The sequence below is a fragment of the Saimiri boliviensis genome, chromosome 3 (genome assembly GCF_048565385.1).
Source record: "Saimiri boliviensis isolate mSaiBol1 chromosome 3, mSaiBol1.pri, whole genome shotgun sequence".
Classification (NCBI taxonomy): domain Eukaryota; kingdom Metazoa; phylum Chordata; class Mammalia; order Primates; family Cebidae; genus Saimiri; species Saimiri boliviensis.
Window position 1 is genome coordinate 132314760 of NC_133451.1, and position 23935 is coordinate 132338694.

Sequence of the window (23935 nt, forward strand, 5' to 3'; positions counted from 1 at the left end):
GTGGACACACTGTTAAGAATGAGAAGACTTAGGTTTTCTTCACATGCCTTTATCATCCGAACAGGCCTCCGTTATCTTTCAGAACTACAAATAGACTGATAGATATACACTAATATATAAAGTTATATTATGCATATTAACATCATTTTATCCTGAAAGTAAATTGATCAATGCAAGAATTTCCAACATTAGAATGCTTAGTATTCCCTTACATTTCAATGTATTAATATATTTTTCTTTTCACTTTTTTGACTTCGTATTTAAAAAGAAAATTAAGTGAGATTATACACATTGCAGTATAAAATAATCTAAATTTTTACTTAAAGTTCTGCTTTTTTTTTTTTTTTTTTGTATTGGTGATTTCTTTCATGACAATTTCCTCCTTTTCTGTTTTGCCAGCTGAGGTATAAGTATTGCTAGACACACATAGAAATATTTTTGCTTATTTCCCCAATGATATTAGTTAATTGTAAGAAACATGTTGAAGCTCAATGTATGTTTTAGATATTATGTCAAAGTTTAGGGATTCTGGTGCACTGTTTTCTAGTTTAATTCTTTAAAAATAATTAAAGAGTGATGAATGTATAATTAGAATGTTTTCTCAAAATGGATAACAGTAGGTTTTATCTACTTCATTTAACATTAACATACTTTATTTCAAATAAATTTTCATTCCAATTTAAACAATAAAATTTCCCCATGTGCTTTAATATTCATTTTGAGAAATTCTTTCTACATTATTCTATGTTGTGTACTTCATTTGCTATATTACACAAATTAATCTCCAAGATAACATTGAAGTTGACTGGGGGGGAACAATAGATTTGAGAGACACAATGCAGTATTATCAACCAAGTTCTTCAGTGAACCTCTTATCTTAGATTCATGTTCTGTTAAACTGACCAGAAGAGACTAATGAGAATGATTTAAAAGACAAGTTTAAGACTAAAGAGCACAAATTCAATCAGTTTCCTGGAGTGCTAAAGAGTGGTTTTACCTCAAGATCCGTATCAGTTAATGGATGTTCCTTCCACTGGATCTCAAGTAACATGGCAAATTTCACTTTACTGTTACCTACATAGGCAAAGTCAGCCTTTTAGTGTAGGAATCTTGATTTGAGTGTTTTCAGTTGTGTGAGCCCAAGGGCTATATTTTGCTCTATTGTCTATTCACTAACATCAAAAATATGATAAAGTTTTAATTCATTTTATGTTCTTCTTTATTCTATGCTTCAAAAAATTAATAAAAAGCATATTAGCATATGTATTTTACTAATACTTTTTTTATAAGCTCAAGGGATGTCTTCCTTTATATCTCTTTAAACTTCCAGTTACTCTGAATATTGCATTCATTCATTTTCCTTTGTCCTTGTTGACATATATAGTAGACATTTTGTTAAGCAAATATATAAATAAAATTTATAACTGTGTGATAATTAATACCTGATTAGTATTGCCCCCATTGCAGATGATTTTCACTTATGTTGACTTTTATTAAGCTAAGAAGACACAATCAAGACAATTTTTTAGATAAGAAAGATAATTTTGTCATGATTTATAAGCAAAATATTTTTCCTAATTTTTTTCAGAAAGATAAGGTAAAGATGTGGCGATGATGTAATCTAAATGAATGAAATTAAGAAAAATATCATAGGCAAATAGAGCAGCTAATATTTTGCAAAACTAAAAACTGTTTGAGCTTATGGCAGTTTGTTATTTATCTTTGAATCTGCAAATCCTAACACAATAACTGATCTTTTAAAAACTCTCAGTAAATGTATATATTTATTATTATATTGAATGAAATTATCACTGACTCACTGAAAAAATCAAAGAGGTGTCAGTTTTCTGGGAAGCTTGATAACACTTACCATCTTCATATTGGTTCAAAAGTACTTGTGTAGCCAAAAGAATTCTGAGTTACACCTGCAGTCTATCACACTGCTGCTGATTACTGATAGGATGCTCAATTCTTGCAGTATTTAGTTTCTCATCTATAACTACAGATGCTTCACTCATTTTTAATATATTGCAAGGAATTTACTCACCAAATTTCATAAACTTATAGACAAATTATTTCATAATAGCTTTAGTTTTTTAGCTGCCATTTTCTGTTCCTTTTTGCTTTCCCCTCAAATATATGGGTTTTCTTTTAAAAATATGAAAAAGAGTCAATCCACTCCATTTTCTCATACAGCATATCCTCTGTAGAGTGCAGCCTTCATCCTAATTAGTGAGACATGAACTCTGCCAATAGTCAGAAGCAATCTCTACATGAACTCTCAGTATGGTGGAAGGGTCAACGACATACAGCAGTTCCACTGACCAAAAATGATGATGAAAACTATTAAATAATCTTTGTTCTCTCCCATTACCTGCAAGGACCAAACAGAAATGATTTACGTTTTCTAAAATAGTGCCTCATTTATTATTTATTATTTTTAGCTGATCCATGGATCTCTAATAGGAACATATAAAAACAAAACTTTAGCGCAATAGTGACATAAATGATCTATCAACACTTTTGCTTTCTATACAAAAGAAGAATTTTGTGAGGAAAGTGACAACAGAATTAATGAAGACTATTTGTATTTTTTTTATTCGTTGTGCAATAAACTCTTGGAAACGTTTACCACTAGTGCAAAGGGAAAGAAACAAAACTTACCAATATTTTTGGTCTCTGTGAAATTTAATGTCATTGGGTAGGTCGAATTCATTTTTGTCAGTAGCAATGACTCCAGTTTGCATGTACAATAAATCCTTATAGATAGGTAGATATTTATCTGAGTCACATTTCTTTGAGTTGTATTTCAAGACTGTTTCATTTAGCACCTTGATATTTTCATATCTTGTCCAGTGATGATAATAAAACATTTATATGTAGCTACCCTTGATATTTCTTTTGATTTATGATATTATTCAATACCATCCTTATATAATAAATTACTTATTTATATTATCATAAACCACATTCACAGAATCTGTATTCTTCTCTAAACTTCAGCTCACTGCTTGTATAGTTAATCTGATGTGTCCTCCCACAGACAAGTATGGGCACAACTGCTGTTCACTGAATTTTCTCTTTTAGATTATCAGCCACGAAATATTTCAATTTATTAAATTAATAATTTAACTATTTTTTAGTGCCCTTAGATGTTTCATTCTGTTGCTTATCAAATGTGACTAGTAGGCCTTAACATAGGAGACAATATGATAGTGATTATTGCATATTTCTATAATAAGCCTCATAAATTTTTCAAGAAGCTTAGCTTGAATAGAATAGAGTAATATCAACTTGTATTGTAGAGTTCAAAGAAATGTCATATTTTCCTTTCAAGATTATTTTGAATTTCCTTACTATTTGAAAATGATATTAATAACACTAAATCTTTTTGACTGTGTGATCTGATTTCATCCAGAATTATCAGCTTGGTAGCAACAGCACTTGTATATTTGCCTTACTTTATACAGAAACGTAAAACTTCATAGGTGGAAAATACCAAATAAACTACTATCTCAAATTTTCTTATTTTATTCAAGTGGAAATTGAGGCCTGGAGAGCTTAAGATATTTTCTTTTTAGGTAGTTTAAGTGCCAGCAGGGTAAGGTCAAGAACTGTGGTCTTATGATTCCTGATTCAATGCTTATATTAACCTTTTGTCATTAGACAGCTTCTTTCTTCTCTAGTGTCACTTATCTTTGCAAATACTCCATATTCTATTATAAAGTGTCCCTAATTATCATATTTTGTCTTTAGACCATTGGAAAGTAGTATTTTTCCATTTCCTTTAAGTTAAATGTAAATCAACTTCCTAAATTGCTGACAGGACATCAGCAGAAAACTGATTTTATAAAAAAGTCACATATATATATATATATATATATATATATATATATATATACACACAGAAGGGATATATATATACACATTATACATGTATATGTATTATGTGTACATATAGCAGGCATATAATATACATATATAGCATGCATATATATACTAATGGTAAGACTAGAATAGCATTAAGATCTAGTCAATGGAAAATAAAGCAGCCAGGACTTCTCTGAAAGAATACCCAGTAGTCTCTATCAGTTGTGTTTAAGTTTTGAATAATTTTTCCAGCAATTATCAACCCATCAATACGCTGAATACTCCTCTCTAAAGATCTTTTGAAAAAAAAATTAATAAAATTTATTGTGAAACCAGCGTATTTGCAGGTGAATTACAATGAAAATGTAGGCAAATGATTTGTATTTTGCTCTTTTTCATTGCCGTGGGCTTCAGAAGCTCCCTCATGTCCACTTTCTACCCCAGAAGCATGAGAGTATTTCAGTGTATGTTAGCAATGTCCACTGTTGTGGGTTGAGAATCTCTGACATCTACAGAATATTGAAATCTGTCATTGAAATCTCACTGAAATATGTTCTATTGAGGATACATAGAATCCTATGTTGGTACAGTCCCAATGAACGGAATTAAAATTCTTTCTGGAATAGAAAGAAAGGAGAAAATTAACATGAAGTAAACGTCTTGAACTTTTACCTAATTTTATCTTTTGTACAATGCATTAAATGCTGTTTATCCTATTCAATCTATTAAGAAAAGAAACCAAGAACCAAGTTGACACAGTAGTAATGTCTTAGGTATGAGGAAGCGCTGCAGATCCATAGTGGAGCACTTTGAATGTTACTCACATTGGACAGAAGTTGGAATCTGAAACAGTGATTTCTCTGTTTCAGATTTCTGAATCTCATGTTGTCCCCACAGTCATTAATTTAGAAAGGGAAATTTGTGCATAGTTGAATCTCCTCCATCATCTGAAGGAGGTTGTTGTAATGAATCTGTGAAAAGATAAATTAATAGTGATATTATCTCATCTTGAAAAAACAGGTTGTCAAGCCTATATTCTACCTACTAAATAGAGCTTCACTAGCACATTACACTCAACTATTACTGGTATTTTCATCATTTATATAAAGAATAATTGTGTTGGAAGAAATCCTACAGATCCTTTTCATAAACAATCTTAGTACATAACGCAATTGATTAGCATCTTTCCATGTCTCAATAAACTGAATGCAGTAGAAACTTAGCTACTATCTTTTTGAAAGTATAAATAACCAATATGAGCTAAGTTGAACTTTTATGATAGTCTATGTTTATCAAATTAAGTTGTAATTAGATGATTTAAATTACAACTTCGGCATTTAAATTGTGCTGTCTTTGTAATTCCATATTGTATCCAGATATTTTCATGTAATACATTTATTTATAATCATAAACCTAGGTATTGTGTTTTACTCATTATACCTAGTACTTAGAGCAGCGCTTGAAAAAGAAACTCAATAAATGTTTCTGAGTATCACAATAAGCAGATAGAATAGATTGTCCTAGACAATGTTCTGAAGCCTGAAAAACATCATAGAGTGGCAAGTATTTCCATTAAGTAGCACAGAACATTCCCCTCAGTCAAATAATAAATGCATTCATTCATGTTCATTATCTCAAATTCATGATTTGTTGAAATAGACACTTTAGCACTATTTGGTGGTGATATGCACATTTCCAAATATAAAGATGATTAATTCTGCTAAAATAACCTGTTACAAAGTCAGGGCATTGAATTTCTTCAGAATTCCTAGTTGGCCCCCAAATCACTGAATGTTCATTATTTCCTTCTGGCTATTGACAATAATCTATCCTTGGCATACAGTTTGCTCTAATGTAATTGTCATTTAAATTAAAGAAAATAAGATAAATCAAAGTTGAGGGGAAAGTTTAAGATACTATATCATGTCATTTTATTTCATTTAGATTTGCTCTATTCCTTTTTTTCACCAGTAATTATTATAATGACAGTCCTCACTTTATTTCCAAAATGATCAGAGGAAGTGGTTTTGAAAGCATTGTTATCACAGTAAAGACAAAGATTATGCAATTAGTAATGTCAAGATATGATAAGTGCTATTACCCATCTAGAATTTTTTGAAGTATCTTATCCCATTTCTGCTATCTATAGGTTGACCTTGTGAAGTCTAGACAGATTATTTTTCTAAAGAACTGCAGTGTATAATTCAACAAAAGATTTTTTTTAATTACATGAAAGAATTTTAAATACTTTATATTACTTTTTAGACCCAAAGGTCTTTTTCTTAGTTCCTTTCCTAACGAGATTTCCTTCATATGGAATTTTCATTGTTTAAAGTTCTCTATGAAACCATGTGCTCTAGTAAGGCATGGTTCTTACCCTAGGGACTTTCTAATATACAGAACTTGTCATGGTGTTATTTCTAAAGAGCTGACACACTCAGGGTTCATTGCCTTGTAATTTTTGTACTCCAGTTCCCTATAGTTGGGTTGCCAGAGGGAACATGAGACATTCTGATTCAGAAAGAATACAGTCATTTGATTTTTTAAGACTTTGGTTATGTGAAAAACATCATCACTGTTCTGTAAGCTCCTCAGGATTACTTCCTACTGTTAGGTGACCAAAATTTGTCACTCATGTCTGGTGCTCCCTTGCAAGAAACAGTCAAAATATGCAAACACAATGTGCCAGATTTTCTCACTGTTTGGTAGAAAAACCCACAGTCCTCCATTTTGTCCCTCACTTCCTGGAGTCCGCCTGCAGACCCTATTCTGCCTGGTAGCGCAGGGCGACCAATCACTGCTCAGCCTTAACCCGCCAAACCTAAAGCCAACCCCCATCCCCCACCCCGTGGCAGTTGCAGTAGTCTGCCTAGAAACAAGACAGCCAATAAAATTCAAACCTAAGCCCGCCAAGAGGTGACCAATCCCCTTCTGGCACGCAGAAAACCCTCCTCTGCTCTCCCTTCCACCAATCACTCCGCAACACCTCTCCTGAACAGGCTGCCGCCCCTATAAAAACCCTCTCCGGCAGCTGCTGGGTGCAGCTCAGCTCCCCTCCCGCCTGGGTTGCCCGCAGATCCCAATAAACCTGGACTCGGCTTAACAACTCCTCGCTCTCATTTGCTTCGGGAAGGGTCTCTGCGGGTCGCACACTCACCAATTTCTCCAATCAACTCAAAATATAAAGAATAAAATTTTCTTTGCCGACTATAGTCAAAATTTTGTTCTTGTTGAAAGAGCTATTCTGGACCAATTAACCTTCAAATGTCTCATCAAAATAGTGCATGTATACTTAGTCACCTGATACAAGGGAGCATTTATATGTGATTAAGGTCTTATTTGAGGGAAGCTAGTGATAAACTGTAGAAACTAAAAGTTGGGTAGCCTCTATGTTTAAAAAAGTACATTGAAGTGAATGCTTGTTGCCAAACATAAATCTAATTTTGTTAGCCTGAGAAAACATGTAACTAAGATGATTTCAACATGGTTCTCAGCTTAACTGACCTTTACACCTAGCTCCCCTTTTTCTTGGAGCATTTACATTAAAAAAAAAAAAAAAGCTTGCAATTGTAAATTATGTCTCTGTTTTCCTGAAATATAAATCTCCTATCACACTCTTGCTAGTTTTACGACCCAGGAATGTTTTTCTCAACAACCTAGGAGCCATCCTCACTGTAATGTAATCATTAAGAGTGGCCTTATCTACCAGTCTCTGTAGGAGGATGGGAGACTGTAAGCACCATTTAGCAGAACAAATGCCTGATCATCTTGACCAAACGTCTTTTTAAGGAGATCTTAGACTTCTTTTTCTTTTGCTCTGTCACTCCAGCCATGCAAATGAGTTCAGTTTCTCTTTCCTATTGTAATAGTCTTGACTCCTAATACAATAGTCTTGAATAAAGTATTTCTTTCCTTTTTAACTCATCCAGGGTAATTATTCTTTGAAATGTATTTTCAATTAATGTAACTTTACCAATTTTTCAAGATCATATTCATTGTATTATAAGACTGCCAGCTTTATATGCCCACTGTGCAACAACAGACCAGTATCCTGAAAGGACAGGGTTTGCAGCAGAGTTTAATAATCACAAGGCCACCAGATAAGGAAACAAGGAATTCTCAAGCCTCAAATCCATTTATCTGAGGAGTTTTGCACCATGATCTTTAAGAGAATCATGGACGGTAAGGGCCTGGAAAATTGGGGCTATCAATTAGTCAGGGTAAGGAGGATGATATCATCAGAATGTGAAAACTCTACTCTTCCATAAGTCAGCTTCATGCTGGGTCCTTTAGACCAGCTAGCATGGGTAGTTTTCTTTGGTTTACAGAACCTACAGGAGAAACTCAAAACACAAACGGCAAACTTATCATCTCACAATGTCTTTAATTTTACCTATAGAACAAAGGGTCTTGTGACAAGGGTCATGTTATCCTGGGGTAGTAAGCAGTGACCATCTGCAAGGAAGTGAGTTAAAGGGCAAGCTGGCTGACTGCTGATTGAGTTGCAAGCTGAGTTGAAAGATTGTTTCCCCTTAGTGGAGTTTATAAAATTTTCTTGGGGACAATTTCAAAAGTCTAGTATTCTTTAGATCCAAATGATATTGAGGCAAAATTGGTATCTTTGCTAAAGATCAGTGGGGAAGCTACATTACTGATTTAAGCTATTCTGCTTAATTTACTTCTGTATTGATCACCACTGATCCTAGCATGAATCCATGTTAGGTGTAGGTCAAGAATAAGAACAGCTTTTACAACTACAGAATCATTCTAACTTTATGTACTTCAAAGACAAGAAACTTGCATTTGTTTTTAATCAGAAATCTTAGGTAAATAAAGGAACAATGAAAAGACTTTTCAGGGGGGGAAAGGAAGAGGATCTGAAAAGTTCTGATGTGTAAATCAGGTTTATCTCAATAACCTGAGATGCCCCAGTGTTCTGGGAAGGATGCCAGTGAGCTACAGGTAATTAAGGAATTAAAATCTTATGGTTTGATGTGATGCTGGAAACTATTCTTTCCCAAATAAATTCTGCTTAAAAGATTCTCCTAGAATCCTTCTGGCTGATGCCAGGTAAGTTGATTAGCCTCTGCTATGGTGTTTAAGTTAAATGATCAAAAGCAATGTGACAAACTAAAATGGGACTCACCTCTCTAAGGCCAGATGTTTCTGATAAAGGGACTTCATCACCTCCTATATGTCTCAGTCTTCCTCTCCCCAATCAATGAATCACAAATGAATCAAAAATACTTTATCTAAAAGACCCTGGGAATTATGACTGAATTCCCTACACTCACCACAGCAACAAAGAGTGGACTACTTATACAGCTGAAGATTTGCTCCTCTAGAGAACACATTTTCTTGGTGTCTTTCTTCATTGTAGAAACAATTACTTCTTCCACATAGAACATTTTGGATATAGCTACCAAGGCCAACTTTTTCTTTTCTATTATAGTCAATATTTGACAAAAACTCCAAATTAGAATGCGCAACTCCCAAGGACTCTCTTAACAATTGTACTGGGAATAGGCCTTCGCAGAGAGAGAGACCAAATTTCCTATTACCAGAAGAGGAAACCAATACTTTACTCTGGGGAAAGACCGTACCCTCTCATTTGTAGCCTGAGCTATGTAGGACAAGACTCATGTTATGTAAGCTTCTTGCCCTAATTGGTTTTAAATGATTTACATTAACCTAATTATTGTGCTGTTTTTTTCTTAACTCTAGTTGCTATATATAGATAGAATTTTTAATTCTTCATTGCAATAGCCCTTGGCAAGATATTTTCTTCAAAAGTTTATTTTGGTGTTATTTAGGGTGATTGGCTATTAGGATGGTGTTATTAGGGTGTTATTTGATGTTATTTAGTGTGCCAGCCATCGTATTCTAGCTACCAAAAGGGAATAGTTATTGTTGTTTTTGTTTTTCTTTCCTTGAGAAATTGTTGCAGTGTTTTTTGTTGCGATTTTTGGATTTCATGGGGAATTATTTTAAATTAATCACACATTAGTTTCTCAAAAACTCTGCTATAAAGAATTCTCTCCACTCCATAAAATAATGAGATTTTTCAAAGGCAAAATCAAAATCACATACCTAAGTCTGAGTATTCGCTCAACATTAAATTTGAACCAGAAACAGCATACAAATGAAAAAATGTTAATTATCTTTAAGTTATACGGAGTATCTTACATAGGAAAACAGTAAAAAAAAATGCCCCACATGAGTCAATTCAAGACCCAATGTTTAAAGCTAGTTTGTGCATCAAAGACCTCCCATTATCAGAAAAAAATGCTGAAAATACAGTAGGCCCTTCTTATGACTGGGGGACACATTGCAACACCTTCAGTGTATGCCTAAATCTATCGATAGTAGCAAACCCTACATAGAATCTGCTTGTTCCTAAACACACTTACATATGATAAATTTAATTAATAAATTAGGCACAGTGAGAGTTTAATCAGTGAAACTAATAGCAAAATAGAACAATGATATAATTTAACAACAATATAAATTGTTATAGAGTGGAATATATTGTTACTGTAGATCTTAGCAACTTAAATGTCTGATTTTTTTTCTTTCCTTATTAAGTCAAAAACATTCACCTTTTCACTTAAAGGAAGCACTCTGTGTCTTCTCTTTCACATACGCAAGTCTCTGGCATCACTAACACTTTTGCTTTGTGGCTATTAAATAAAATAGAGGTTGTTTGAACACCAGCATCAATACATGATAGTCAATCTGACAATCAAGATGGCTGCTAAATGATTAGCAGGGGGTTGGAATATACAGCAGGTAGCATATACAGTATGGGCATGCTGGGCAAGGGATGATCACGTCCAGGTGAGATGGAATGAAACAATTCAAGATTACATCACATCGCTCAGAATGACATGTAATTTAAAACATGAATTCTTTATCTTTGGAAGTTTTTGCTTATTATTTTCAGACTCTGGTTGACTTCAGGTAACTGAAATTGTGGAAAGTGAAACCATGAATAAGGGGAGCCGCTATACCATCAAAAAATGCTACGCCAGAATATAGCCCATGATGGCTGCACATCTGGGAAAAAGAAGGATAGAAAGGAGTCAGCAAAGCAGCAGGGACAGAGACAGAGAAGATACAAACAAAATACTTGTCAACCAAAGTGAGCCACCCACCCATGTCCAAAAACATGCAAACACATTGATGTTATCGCAAAAAAATAAGTTAACCGCCAGACAAGAACTCCTGATAATACTGATTTTACTGAAGAATCGGAAAACTATATTCAAATTGGCCTGTTTAAGACAGTCAGAAAAGGCCGGGGGCGGTGGCTCACGCCTATAATCCCAGCACTTTGAGAGGCGGCGGCGGGTGGATCACAAAGTCAAGAGATTGAGACCATCCTGGTCAACATGGTGAAACCCTGTCTCTACTAAAAATACAAAAATTAGCTGGGCATGGTAGTCCAGTTAATCCAAAAATTAGTGCAGCCTGTAGTCCCAGCTACTTGGGAGGCTGAGGCAGGAGGACTGCTTGAACCCAGGAGGCGGAAGTTGCAGTGAGCCGAGGTTGCGCGATTGCACTCCAGCCTGGGTAACAAGATCAAAACTCTGTCTCAAAATAAATAAATAAATAAATAGTCAGAAAAATAAAAATTCATAACAGTATTAATTTATAATAATCACTTTTCATTTAAAAAGGCAAGAATTCAGAAAAAAAAATATGACAAACATGAAGATAACAGGAATAGAAAGTAGAAGTCTTAAAAATTATAATCAAAATATCAAGAGCACTTAGGAATTTAAACTCTATTATGATGTCATGAATAACAAAGTAAGATTAAGCAACTGCAAGTAAACTCCAGTTCTTCAAGTGTAACGTCCAGGAAACCAAGTTGAGACTCAAGAGAGCAATGGTGACCACAGAGAGTGGAGAGGAGTGAGGCAGGACAGCTGCCCACCCAGGATGGGCACAGAGCCAGGGGCGGCTCCCTACCATGGTGAAAGGATGAGTGAGCCAGAGCCCTTAGGGACTCACACTTCTGTCATGGACTTTTGCAACCCCGGGCACGGGAATCTCCTGACTGACACAGAGAACTTCTGGAGTCTGGGCAGGGCCTCTGCTCAAGCCCACGTGGGGCCCCATGAGCCTTGGATCCTTGAACACCCTGGTGCCAGTTGCTATAGCCACGTCAACACCAAGAGCCAGCTCTCTCCAACAGGAGATGAGCCACATGTACGGTGTTGAGGAGCAGAGGAACTGCAGGCCTCCCCTCCCCTCCACCTCACTAAGGAAGACCCACTTGGGGGTCTTCCCACTGGCCTGAGACCTTAGCCCTTAGTGCAGTCCGGCCACAGCCCCACTTGTGGCTTCAGAAACTCTGGCCAATCACAGCCCTGAATTTCTCTGGGACTGCCCTCCTAGGCATAACTGACAGGCTCACTGCAATTCCCTTTGCCACTGTCCCTAGCCCTGCTGCCCTCAGGCTGAAGAAAGAACCAAGAACCCAGGAAGAGTCATGGGCCCGCAGTATGCTGCAGCTGCCCTTCCGAAGAGCAGCCAGGCTGTTTTCCGTGCAGGTCCTTGGCCCTCTGGCTCCTCACCAGGAGGACTTCCTAGCCTAAAGCACCGTAGCAACGACCCACCTGACGTGCTCACTTCAGTCACTGAGGGCTGTTGGGTTCCAGCCCCAACCCTGTTCCTGGGTTTCCTTAGTCCCGGTGGTGACAAGGGAGTGAGGAAGAAAATAAACACAAAGACAGGAGTAGTTACACAGCGTGGGTCCAGGGGACCAATGCAAACTCGTCGGGACAGCGTTGGCCCTGAGCTCTGGGCTCCCCAACCTTTTATTAAGTCTACAATCTCACTAATCTTGTGGGCTGAAGCAGAGGGTTTTCGGGCAAGGACTAAAAATCATTGTGGAGTAAGATAAGCAGGGGTGGGGGAGTAGGGGAAGAGTGTGTGTCTGCAGCATTCAACAGCACACACGATTCTTCTAAGAGATGCAAACCTAAGACACTGAATTTTACCACTGGTTGTTATCAAGGTATATTTGCATAAAAGCACAGTGGATGAGGTGTCACCAGGTCTGACCCCACCCAATGCCTCAAGGGGCTTTTATCTCCCAAGCACTGCAGACACAGAGCAATCAGAATTACTCCATATTCTGAGAAACTAGGCAGAGCCTGTGGCTTTCAGTTTTCCCCTGCCCTGCAAGGCTTTCCTGCCTTGCAAGCTCCCATCTGCAGAGACCCTCCCGAGTCTTGCGGGCAGAGGTTGCCTCCCTTCTCAGAGATCTTGCACAAGTCCTCTTTAGGAGACCCTCTTGCAGCCTCTATGTTGAGAAGGCATTTGCGGGACCAAAGCACTATTTCCCACTTTGCAGCATTCCACCGTTTTACAAGCGCTCTCAGATGGTCTTTACCTTAGGCCCGTTGCCGTTTGATTTCTATTTGACGGCACCAATATTTGCCATTGTTTAGTTTGGGGTATAAACTTCAGTGTACAGTAAGCAAAGCAAACTTATAATTATTTAGCTAGAAATAACGTAGGTCTGCCCCTGGCCGTCTTGACCCGCTGACGGCTTTGTGTTTCTGTGGGCTGGAGTTCTCGGAGACAACCGACAGGCCCTCTGCCATAGCCACTGCCACAGTAGCAGTCCTCATTCCTCCCCGGCTAGGGAGGGAACAAAGAGCCTGACTGCTTTCCTGGCACCTCCGGCCTGCCACAGCTGCCCTGTGAAGAGGAGGCCACATTCTCTTCTTGTGAACCCCTGACTTCCTTGCTCTTCACCAGGCAGGGCCGCCTGCTCCGACCCACAGGGCAGCTGCCCCACCCACACCTGGTCACTTCAGTCAGTGACAGCTCCGTGTTACTCTGGGGTGCAGTGCCGCAGATCACGGACAGGTCCTCTGCCATTGCAGCTGCCAGAGTCCCCACCACTGCTGCCTCCAAGCGGCAGGAGAGAGAGAATAACAAAAGGAGGAGAGAGAATGACAAAAAAGCCTGAGCTCCTTCCAAGGCAAGCGGCTCATGCCTGTAATCCCAGCACTTGGAAAGGCCAAGGCAGGTGGATCACGAGGTAAAGAGTTCAGGACCAGCCTGACCCACATAGTGAAACCCCTTCTCTATTAAAGATGCCACAAATTAGCCGGGCATGGTGGTGGGCGCCTGGAATTCCAGCTACTCAGGAGACTGAGGCAGGAGAATCACTTGAACCCGGAAAGCAGAGGTTGCAGTGAGCTGAGATCGCGCCATTGCACTCCAGCCCTGCTTGAGCTCACCCCGGGGATGCTCTGTGCAGCTAGGGAGTGCCAAACTGAGTGGCTGGTACTCCAAAGGGAGAGGAACCCACGCTCTCAGAGCACTGAGCCAGGTGAGCCACATAGGCTTGTGGCCTGCTGTGAGAGTGAGGCATGCCTCCATCCACAGGGCCAACCAGAACAGGTGTGGCCTATCTACCTGGTATGGTCTCTGACCGAGGGAACCCTGTGGCCTGGAACACCTGACAAACACACATGGTTGTACCAGTGATCAATAGTGGTCTCTCCAAGGCCCGGGAGTGGACCTGGTGAGGAAGTCAAGTCTCTCTCCACCACACCACAGCATGGCCACAAATGCCAGGAAATACGAAGGAGCCACTTGGCTGAGTAAAAGCCTGTCTACGTGCCATTACTCTTAAGCACCATACGCTAAATCACAGCTGAAACTACAGCACTAAAAATATGCTGCTAACGGATCCTCCACGTGAAACAAAGGGCGAGAATTCAGCCACAAGCAAAGAATTTGGACAGAACTTTGGCCCTCTGAAAACACGCAGAAATGAAGCCAACTGACTATACTCAACATACACCACAGTTAAAAGAGTAGCGATTCTCCTGGATAAGAAAGAATCAGTACAATAACGCAGGCAATTAAAAAAGCCAGAGCGTTCCCTCCCCTCCGAACAGTTCCACCAGTTTCCCAGCAGTGGTCCTTAAACCCTCTGAAATGACTGAAATGCCTTACGCAGAATCCAGAATCTGGATGGCAAGGAAGCTCATTGAGATCCAAAAGAAGTCGAAACCCAATCTGAGGAATCCAGGAAATCATCCCAGAAATGAAAGGCAGAATAACCACTTTAAGAAAGAACCAATCTGAACTTGTAGAGTTGAAATAGTCGGCCGGGCGCGGTGGCTCAAGCCTGTAATCCCAGCACTTTGGGAGGCCGAGGCGGGCGGATCACGAGGTCAAGAGATCGAGACCATCCTGGTCAACATGGTGAAATCCCGTCTCTACTAAAAATACAAAAAATTAGCTGGGCATGGTGGCGCGTGCCTGTAATCCCAGCTACTCAGGAGGCTGAGGCAGGAGAATTGCCTGAACCCAGGAGGTGGAGGTTGCGGTGAGCCGAGATGGTGCCATTGCACTCCAGCCTGGGTAACAAGAGCGAAACTCCATTTCAAAAAAAAAAAAAGAAAAAAAGAAAAAAAAAAAGAAATAGTCACTATAAGAATTTCATAATACAATCAAAAATATTAACAGCAGAATACGCCAAGCTGAGGGAGGAATCTCAGAGCTTGAAGATCAGCTTTTTAAATCAACTCTGTCAGATGAAAATTTCAAAAGACTATTAAAAAATGAAAATGAAATCTGAGAAACATGAGATTATGTAAACAGACCAACTCTCTAACTCATTAGTATTCCTGAGAGAGATGGAGAGAGAATAAACAATTTGGAAAACATATTTGAGAAAAATGATTTCAAAATTTTGTTTCCACAAAAATTTTCCTAATCTTGCTGGAGGGGTTAAAAAATTAATACATAATTTTTGTACCTTATTTTATCTTCAGATATGATTGCTTCCATTTTTTTGTTTTATTAAGATAATTATTTTTGTTCCCTTTGAAGATCAAATAAATTCCAAGAATTTAACAGGTTTCTGCAGGTTGTGCTTTTTCTTGTACCATTATTTTCCTTTTTGTAAATATTTATTATTTTGTTAGCCTTTCTTATACATTTTCTATATTTTTTCTATGACTGCAATATCATCTATTACTTCTACTTTTGTCTATATAGATTATTTGCTATCATGGACCTATTGAAATAACTCTTGGGGCTGTCTACTGAAAGCATATTGGGACCTTTTCATGTGATTGTGAATTAATTTTGGTAGTCTTCAAATATAAAGTTGCAAAGAACATGACAAATAAATTACTGATATGTATTTCTTGTACCAATAAAAATCTCACAAATTACTTTTTTTATATTTCATATAATTCTTGCTCTTTTTGTTACCTTTAATTTAGATTTCTAAAGTCTATGACAGATCTCCATTTCACAGAAGCTTTTTATAAACAAGCTACCATTTTGAATTATATAGTGACATGGTATGTTCAATTATGTCTTCTTCTTAAAATTTCTCTATTATTTTATTATTTTCTTAAGTCCCTAATTTATATCAGAAGATAAGTACAATTTGAGCTTGCCTGGGGAGAAGGATACCTTCCAATTTTCTCTCTCCTACCTTCATGGATCTTTTAAATTTTATTCTCTCTTAACATATTTTTTAAATCAACCCTAATAATATTAATACCTATTATGCATTTATTTTGGGGGGGCAAGTATTATTTTATACTGTTTTATAGGCCACCCGACAATTTGGAACCATAAGTACACACCAATTTAATTATATTCAAATCATTTACTAACATTTTACATATTTTGTTTGTGGACATCCCATCCACTGACTCTTTGAAATTATCTCTTTCTAACAGTGATTTTGAGGTAGCTTTTCCATCCAGCTTAGTGTAAAAAATGCCTGGTTTAAATTTACCCTGTTAATTGTCCTTTATTTGTCAAACTTAGCTTTAAAGGTATGGTTTTAGTCCTATGGCATCATTTCCATGCATATACTAAGTCTTCAATGTTTTTAGTAGCTGTTATGCTACATAGAATTATTTTCTTTCTTCTTTAAGTTATATGGACTTCACTGATTTTGTTTAATTTATACTGTCCCTACATTTATAGAAGTTCTGAATATTTGTTTAGACTTGGTTCATGTATTTGCTTAACCATGCTTAATTTGGTTACCAATTTGATGACTGCTGGTATATTTTTTCCAAAGTCTGAGTAACGTGGGTTATATCAGAAAATGGCTGTGCTTTGTATACTTGTAGGAATAAGGAATTTGAAACTTTCTCATTCACAGATATAAGAATTTTTTCAATCCTTGATTGAAAATTTAGCTTTACCTTGATTCTGTTAGAAAGACTATGTCTACCACTTTCTGATATGAATTGAGTCTCTGACAGTGCTGGCTCTTGACACATAGACATTTTGGTAGATGTTCTAATTCTTTCCAATCATATACTCTACTTTCTATGACTTCCTTGGGCTTCCTTCTCTTTAGTATTTTTATTTAAAATTATTGATCTAGCTGGCTTAGCATCCCATAGGCCATAATCTAGTACACACATTATTTTTAATATCTAAGAAGCCAAACTTAAATTTATAAGCAAAACTAAATTTTTGTTGTTTTAAGCCACTGAGTATTGAGGAGGTCTATTATGTATTATAATTGTGGAAACAATTAATAATACATCTATATAAAAATCCTCATATGCACATTTTAAACCAATGCCATGAATTTTAATACTGAAAGTATTTAATGTGACAAAGAAGCTTGCATTCTGTTTTTCTAACTTATTAATCTATGTGGTCTAGATTGGATTGCAAAAGCACTGTTTTGGGATACTACATGTATTTAAATTCTTTCATTTATTTTAAATAAAATACATAGTAGATAAGTAAAAATGAAGATATTTTAAATAAATTTCAGAAAATTTATTAAATATTTTGAAAATCTTAAGATTATTTCCCAACTGAATTATCTTCTCATATTTACAATAATTTATCTCATGCTTAAATGAATAAATTTATGCTTTGATTAAAGACATGAAGTACAAATCAGTAGACTTTCTACATCTGTATCTACTTTTAATGTAAATTTTAAACATTTCTATCAGATTTCTAAGGCATTTAGTAAAGATTTTTCTTAGAATACAACACCATGAATTTTTCATACTTTAGTAAAAATTATAATTATGTTGTGAAATGTGTCATAACAATTTGCAGACACTTTGTTCTCCAAGCTTCTTATTTGTATTGTTCCCTATGATCATATTTGCCATTGAAAAACATTGTACTTTTTATTAATATTACAAATAATCGAGACAACAGACACTTAAGCAAGTCATCATGCAATTTACATCTTTAAGAACACAGGATCAAATTGATTTCCAGTTTTGTACAAATACCAGAAGCAGATCTCCACAACATTTTTTCCTTCAACACTTTTTTTGAGGGGCAGAGGGAGGGGATGGAATCTTCCTTTTGTCACCCAGGCCAGAGTGTAATGATCAGATCTTGGCTCACTAAAACCTCTGCCTCCCAAGTTCAAGCAATTCTCCTGCCTCAGCCTCCTGAGTAGATGGGATTACAGGTGGGTGCCACCACACCCAGGTAATCTTTTGGATTTTTAGTTGAGATAGGGTTTCACCTTGTTGGCCAGGATGGTCTTGAACTCCTGACCTCAGGTGATCCACCTACCTCAGCTTCCCAAAGTGCTGGGATTACAGGCATGAGTCACCGCACCCAACCCCTTCAACAGTTATTATCCCTCAATGAGCCATGATTGTTGTTCTTTATATGATTCCATATTATTTTAAAACATGGAGAATATTCTATATTAGAATTTATATAATTCACAATTTTTATGATGCCACTCAGCTCATTGTTTAGTTTAGCTGACATTATTTTTAGAGCAATATTTTCTTAAGGAAGTACAATCTCCTTAATCCGGGTAACGACTCCAGAATGTTTTCCTGTCTTCACAACTGTACCATCCAAACACAGTCTAACACAAAATCTAAATTTCAAATCACTTTTATTGTCATACAGGTTTTAGTTGTATAACATTTCATTGTTTTTAGATAATAAAGCTGGAAAAAGTTAGTTTTTTAGTTCTTAGTGTGTATAACCACCATGTTTGAATTGCACATGGACCAAAAGAATGGTTATCTATTTCAAATAAAGTTTTTGGTTTTATGATTCCTATGCACAGTATCTGCATGTTTTTATCTACTGCCATCTGAAGTGTAGTTCATGGACCAGTGCTTTGCATTAAATGTTCGTTATTGAGCCATAACAAGTTTAGGCTTTGGAAGCCTTGCTCTTCCGTGTCAATACAAACCAGTGAGCCATTCCTGCCTGTAGCCACGTACAGAGGCTTGGTGATTTCTGCAAAACCTGGTATTCACAGGCTGCAGTATCTTGTGGCCCTCAGAAATTCACATACCTGTCTCTTGGTGGTAGGAGTGGGGACACGCAGGATAGCCTCTTTTCGAGCATTGGTGAGTGCCCTTTTTTCTTTGTTTATCTTGAACCCAGATAGGAGACCTTGGAGAGACAAAGCTGGGCCTTTATGGCTGAGACCTCATACCCAAGTTCCTGGAGGAGGTGAAGCACGTCTTTAGCATATTGCAGACAGCTGTCAGTAGTTTTGGTAGCCAGTAACTGATCATCTACATACTGAAGCAAAGTATGATCACGATGGCTGGCTCCGAAGGGTATTACGTCCTGTTGGAGGGCTTCCCCCGAAAGAGTCATGTAATTTTTGAATGCCTGGGGCAACAGAGTCCAAGTGAGTTGGGTGGTATCATCTGAGTTAGGCTCTGTCCACTCAAAAGCAAAAATTGGGGGCTTTTGGGGGCCAAAGGGATGGTGAAGAAGTCATCCTTTAAGTCAAGGACTCTGTATACTTTAAGTTCTGGCAGGAGCAGGCTGAGGAGAGAATACGGATTGGGGACAGCTGGATGGACTGTGACTGTCCACTTGTTGACTTCCCACAAGTCCTATACTGGCTGGTCTACTGGTGGGTGGTGTTTTGCCAGTCTGAGAGGATTTGACTCTGCCCAGACTCAGGGGGAAAGAGTTTGTAGATTCTGTAGGAGGGGGTTAACCTCATTTTTCACCAGTTGGAAGGAGGGGGTTAAGAGGTACTACTCTGACAAGGGGGCAGTTAGTAGGAGCTGAGCAGAGGCAATTGTTGTGGTCTCCAGTGTGAGGTGGGCTTGATCTGCTGAGAAGGAGATAGATGCCTGTAGCTTATGGAGTAGATCCCATCCAAGGAAGGGGAAAGGGCACTTTGGCATTACAAGAAATGTGTGGGTTACTCTCTTTTGATCCAAATTTACTTCCCGAGAATTGGTAAACCAGTATTCCCAAATAGTTCCCTTGGCACCCGGCATGGCAATCTTTCTGTTGGAGACGCTACCCAAAGGGGCTTGTAATATAGAGTGCTCTGTTCCAGTGTCGACTAGGAAACACACAGGCCGGCCCCCCACCTTAGCAGTAACCATGGGCTCCCAGGGGCCGAGGGGCAGGGGGCTCCAGCCCCACAAGTCCTCCTCAGACTCTCTGGCTTCCAGAGGAGTGAGAACTTTTCCTTCCAGTCTTTCCAGTCACTCCTTCCTCCAGTGTCCAATTTCTTGCAGTCGGCACACTGATTCTGTAGTAGGGGTGTTTTTCCCTTTTTCTTGTGGGGCTGTTGGGTGTTTGACTCGGGTCTTTTCCCAAGATGACTTTTTCGTGCAGGGGTCTGTACTTTAGCTTCCCAGATTGCAGCTACTGTGATTTTTGCCTGCCTTTGTGATGCTTTATCAGATGCTTTTTCAACTACCAAAGTAGCCTGTTTCTGTTTTTCTTGTTCTCTATTGTCATACACATGTTGGGCTACGTCTAGGAGTTGGGAAATGTTCATTCCAACAAATCCCTCAAGGTTTTGTAACTTGCTTCGAATATCAGGAGGTACCTGGGCCACAAATGCCAAATTAAAGCATTTAGTGGCTATTTTCGGGAGCCACTGGATCAAGCAGGGTATGAGTTTGATAAACTTCCTGGAGGTGCTCTAAAAATGCTCCAGGGGACTCACCGGGCCCCTGGACAACTTCTTGTCTTAGACAAAATCATGGGCTTTTGAGCAGCTCCCTTAATACCCACTAGGAGATACCTGTGAAACTCATCCAAAGCTCTCCTCCCTGCCACTGTGTTTGGGTCCCAATTTGGCTGAGTAGAAGGAAAAAATTCCTCTAAGAAGTTTTGAGCCTCCTCCTTCAGCCTGCCTGCTGAGGAAGGAAATCCTTTCTAGCCTACCTATGAATGTGGTCCCTTTCCTCAGAGGTAAAGAGGGTTAGAAGAAGCTGCTGGGAGTCATTCCAGGTGGGTCAGTGGGTTTGGAACACAGACTCCACCAATGCAGTCAGGACCTGGGATTTCTCAGAAAATGGTGGCTTTTGAGCCTTCCAATTGTACAGGTCAGAAGTAGAAAAGGGAATATGGACCATAAGTGGGCCAGCCTGCCCACTGCCCGGAGAGAGTGGCGCCTTTCTTAGGGGAAGCAGTAGAGCGACCTTCTCTGCCTGGGGCTGTAGCCTGGAGGCGATGGGCGAAGGATCCATGGAAGCTGGCTGTTCAGAGGTTGGCAGCAGTGGAGAGGCCACAGGAGACGAGGTTGAAGAGGTAGAAGGGGATCCCAGGGGAGATGGAGGTGAGGGTGGTGCAAGATTGTAAGGTGGAGGCAAAAGAAGGGAACTGTCTTCCTCTTCTGAAGGGAGCAACACAGGAGGAATGGAGGGAGCCACGGTTTTGGGCAAGGTAGATATTTGGCTTAGAAGGATCCTGGATGAGGGACTATGAGTGGGGCAGCATTGTAGCCAAGGAGTGGGATTCTGGACTAGGTCTAGCCATTGGTTAATATAGGGAAACTGATCAGGGTGCCCAGATGTTCTGGTAACAACTTCGCACACCACCTATATACTGTTTTAAAATCCAGTGACCCAGCTGGGGGCCATCCCATTCCCAACTTTGGCCATTCCACTTCACAGAGAGTTCGGAGCCTCCTTTTTGTAAGGCAGACTCTATATTCTCTGGAAAAACCTAAGGTAAAATTCTTTAACATGCACTGGAAGGGTGTAGAGGGTCTGGAAGAGGCAGAGCCCATTATGGAAAGTACTTAGGGGGACCTAGTGGTTTTGGGGGTGGTTTGGGAGCTCCTTTGGCCTTATACCCAAGATGCCATTCATGTCTATTGATGTCTCCACATCTCAAAGACAGAGACCTAGAACTGGACTCTGTCCGCTATGGGCTTGAGGAGAGAGAAGAGAGCCAGGTCCTGGAGACACTGGACCTAGTGTGATAAGGGAACTAGGTGAGTGCGGGGTAAAGGGTGAGGCTGAGGAGGATAAAGGACACCAGAATGATCCCACCAGTACCACCTGACAGTGAGCTCCCACCCAGGAGTGTTATAGGAGTGGAAAAGTTGTAGAGCTAAAAAGGCATAGGCCTCCTTAAACAGGGGCTTATCTAAAGGCACAGGAAAAGTGGTGGGATGATAGAAAAGGTGGGCCAGGAGATCAGCAGGGTGGGTGTTCTGAATCCACCAGTGGTCAGTGGGACTGTCACACCAGTCACTGGGACATGGCTCACGACAGTCCAACTTCCAGCAACGCTTATGATGCCAAAAATCCCCAACAGAAGAACAACCTCCCGAATGTTTTGTACAAGCCTTCCTGTAACAACACTTAACTCCCTTTTCACAGAAAAGACAGTCTTGGGGTGACCAGTCCAGGTGACAGATGAGGGAGATGGTATCTGGCAGGATGAGGTCTTTAGCAAGGGCCTTAAAGAAATTCTGGCCTAACCACCTTGGACAACAGCGGCGACGTGACATGTAACTTACACGTTAACAGTGAGAAAAACAGCAAACACAAGACACACAGACTTGGACACAAAACAGCACAATGAACAGTGAGGTAGATGAGGCACTGAGGTAGATACATGATTGTGGTTATTTTAAAAGGGCAGATGAAGGGAGGGGAATCCTGTATTGGGAACTCTTAGATGCCCACCTGGCTGTTCCCCTTACAGGGATGCAGGTGCCTCTTGACACAGACAGGTCAGTATAAACCCCTGACTCGGATCAGGACTAGTCCAATGCTGTCTTTAAGCAGTACGAGGTTACCACAGAACCGCAGGTTGGGGCCCACTCGGACTCCATAGCTTTTGCTGTGAAGCCACAAACTGGGTCCTTAGACACAAGCCTCTAAAGTCCCCACACACTCACACATACGTGCACACATGCACTCAGAGGTTATTACAGTCTTATGCACTTTGTAAACAGTTTAAACCCTAAAGAAATTATTATCTTGTTTATAAATGTTTTAAATTAGATGGAAACCAGGGACCCTGTCCTCCAGCATTCTGAAGTGGTGACAGAGTCCAGAGGGGTGCCCTCGTCAGGGCTGAACCCCTCTAAATCAGACAGTAGGACAGAACCAGGGGCCCCGGACACCCAGAGTTCAAAAACAGACAGAACCAGCAACTCTAGACCCCCAGAGTTCAAAGACAGAACAGAATTAGGAACCCTGGACACCCAGAGTTCAGAAAGCAGAACCAGGGACTCTGGACACCCAGAGTCCAAAAACCAGAACCAGGACCAGGAACTCTGGGGCACCCACAGCCCAAGGTCACAGGAATTACTGTAGTCAATCCCAGTAATTGGATGATCCCTGCAGCTTCCAGAAATAATCAGGTCAGGCCTGGCTTACCTTCTCCATGGAGCAGGACCAGGGACTTGGTAGAATAATTTGGTGGAGTGTGCCAGGAGTCGATCTGCTCTCCTCCAACAAGGGGTGGCCTATGGGACCCTGGAACATCTCAGGGGCACCTCCCCTATAGCCCACCTCCCAGCTCAGGGGAGCCCAGAATGAGCCTGGTCTGCACCCAGTGACAAATATCTAGCAGGGGCCTCCAAATGTAGTAACTGAGTGAGTTAGAAGGAATGTGCCACACGCAGAGTTCCGGATTAAGGGTTCTTTTATTAGCCAGCGACCGAGAGACAGCTCATGCTCAACATTCTCTCAACCCCGAGTAAGGGGCTTGATTATCTTTTATACTTTGATTTAGGTAGGGGAATGGGTAACTAGCTAAAGCAGAATTTTACAGAAGCAGAAAAGCAGATTAGAGGAAGGGGCTGCTTGCACAGGTG

At 39.4% G+C, this 23935-nt stretch overlaps 1 long non-coding RNA gene across 2 annotated transcripts in view; it reads right to left on the minus strand.

The window, feature by feature from the left end:
• The window catches only part of LOC141584050 (uncharacterized), a 34883-nt gene extending 11225 nt beyond the window's left edge, over positions 1-23658 (minus strand). Inside the window, exons 1-3 of one of the 2 annotated variants that reach the window (XR_012516966.1) lie at positions 23496-23658; positions 4695-4841; positions 363-2374 (exon numbers count right to left, since the gene is read on the minus strand). This is a non-coding gene — a long non-coding RNA (uncharacterized LOC141584050). Of the gene's footprint in view, positions 1-362; positions 2375-4694; positions 4842-23495 lie in introns of those variants that run through there. The other variant, XR_012516967.1, reaches the window with a different exon arrangement.
• Positions 23659-23935: the final 277 nt, after the last annotated feature.